Genomic DNA, 2,500 nt, shown 5'->3' on the forward strand with positions numbered 1-2,500 from the left:
ATTTGCCTTTCGCAAGCATTGGTCATGTATTCTCTTATTCCCTGCCTGTGTTATGAGTTATATGACCATGATATCCTCCCCCCATCATAACCCAGCGAAGCACACACAGGTATATATTATAATATATTCTCTTAGTTATCTCTGTGTAGTATTTAATCACCAGCCATTAACCACACCAATGCAAAGCGCACTAAATATACCTCGATATTAAGCAAAATTCACGATGGTTTCAATTAAAGTTCCACCGTGTTAGACTTGCGAAAGCACGGTTTTGCTTAGTCTATGCCATGTATGCAGGTCGGATGCGTGGCTTCGCTTACCGTGACCAGATCTTTGAGATACCGCAATCGATCTCATACATAGCACCGATAGGTTAACAGATTTTGCACTCTCACTGCGACCTGAAGGTAGGAAACGCGTCAATGGCCAACCGCATTCCAGTGTTGCCTGGCGTTCAGTCAACTCATCCGTGAAACGCTAGCGCTGCTGCCAAAAGAGAGCTGCGCTTCGCGCTCACATGCGGAATTGTGACCTTACAGTCGAGGATAGGAAAAGACCGGGGGGGGGGGGGGGGAGGGGGGGGGTTCAACCGTTTTCTTTTCCTTCGGACATTGAGGCCTAAAGAACTAAGAGTATTGAGTGCCAAGTAAGCCTTCGACTCATATCTCTTGCAGAGCCGCTGGAGAACGGATCGCCCAGCTGCCGTCTCTCCTAGGCGGCCAAGATGCATTAGTAGTCTCTGAGAAGCGACAAGGCTAAGAGTTTTCGATACAGACTCATGAAGTACTGCCTTATTCGAAGCCGCCTGAGGAACACCAATGGCTCTTCTTAGGCCCTTTCTGTGGACAACTTCGAGACGTTAAAGCTGTGATGCTGAGGGGGAAATAAAGGTAATTGATACATTATGCGACTGACCACCAGCCCTTCATGAAGTTTGATCATTGAAGTAGGACGGTTTCTCCACTGCCCACATGCAATTCTACGGATCACATCGAGACGCGAAGATATAGATGAAACAATCGCGTCTACAGCTTGTTGCCACTGCAGACAAGAGTCAATAATGACGCCCAGGAAACGCGTGTGGTTGAATTGACGGATCCAAGAGTGACCGAGGTCTATCTTCAACCGTGTGGAGAACCTGTTTCCCCCCTCCATTTCGATGCGGCCCATCTTCATCGTCGGCCGTCGGGACGGACAGCCCCCGGCTGGGCGAGGAGGGGAGTCTCCCTCGTGGGGGAAAGGGAATGGCGACGGGAGCGTCACCTCGTAGGTTAAGGCGCGCTCACATTAGCGGGAAAACGCGCAACGCAGGACGTTTTCCGCGTGCCGCTTCCCGCACAAGCCGGTTTTTCTCCCGCAGACAGCCTGCTGTGCCGTCCCGCTGAGCGATGGGTTCGGTACCTATTTTTCCCGTGCCGCTGACGAGAACAGCCAATGGGCTCCGACCGTGAACCGTGACGTCGGTCCCAGTTCAGTGACCCCGTCGGCGGAGGCGGAGGCTGCGCGCGTCCGGCCGGCCGGGCATTCGGCGGCTGCTTTGCCAGGGCGACGGGAGGGGAGCTAGCAGACGATCAAGACGACGACGCGAGAAAAGGGTGCGCTTTCCAGTCTTCTCTGGTGTCACGTGACTATCCCTTTCTCTTTGTTCGTTCGGGTCCTCCCTCAGCGCCTCCTCTCTCCACATTCCAAGACAACCGCAGCGAGAAAACGCGCGCAGTGTGAGCGTCATTCTGAGGAGCTGCGAGATAGCGTCGACGTTGACGCTGTGCCGGTGCGGGAAGCTTCCCGCTAGTGTGAGCGCGCCTTTACGCGGAATTCTGCGGAACCGGAGAGAGCCTTCGGGATCCGGCCAGCGTCGTGAGCGGTTGGAGCCGCACGCTCCCGTCACCTTCCGCGGCAGGCGCACGGGTATCCGCTGTGCCTTGCCGCTGGACTTCTGGTTCCAGGCAGCGAAGCGAGCACAGCGAACGCGCGCTCTGGACGCCTTCCCCAGCAAATCCTAGGGAATGGCTTTGCCTCAAGAATGCGGCGCGCACGGGAGAACTCGGCAGCCATTATCGGCGCATACAAACGTTCGCCGCCGATACCTCCGAAGTCGCGCCCCTGCCCCAGCCGGTAAGTCGGAAGTCCTTCTTACGTAGCCTTCTATTTCCGAGGAATGCCTCGTTGATGTTTTGTAGCTAGCGGGCCCGCTCAATGTATTAATTGCAAGTGTAATAACTAGCATATGAGTGTTGACGCTGTGTCGTCCCTTCCCTTTGTCCCTCGAGCACGAACCCTTCCGCGGTTAGCGAGCGGGAACGCTGCATCCGCGGAGTGGGAGTGCGGGCGGGGCGAAAGGCTTTGTTCCCTCCGTATTTCCACAACCGCGCTTGACGTCTCCCTAAATCTGGAAACAGAACAAAGCCGGATTTTTCCACAGACAGAGAAATCCCACACCTTGAAGGTAAGCTTGTGCCGAAAGTAGAGCCTGTCGAGCTATCAGGGCTAGTCGGTTGTG

At 54.9% G+C, this 2,500-nt stretch overlaps 1 protein-coding gene across 1 annotated transcript in view; it reads right to left on the minus strand.

Moving 5' to 3' along the window:
- Positions 1-2,500, minus strand: part of LOC144134930 (cytochrome P450 2H2-like) — a 63,098-nt gene that overhangs the window by 52,434 nt on the left and 8,164 nt on the right. The gene's annotated exons all lie outside the window — the stretch shown is intronic.

This window comes from Amblyomma americanum, chromosome 5, assembly GCF_052857255.1.
Source record: "Amblyomma americanum isolate KBUSLIRL-KWMA chromosome 5, ASM5285725v1, whole genome shotgun sequence".
Taxonomy (NCBI): domain Eukaryota; kingdom Metazoa; phylum Arthropoda; class Arachnida; order Ixodida; family Ixodidae; genus Amblyomma; species Amblyomma americanum.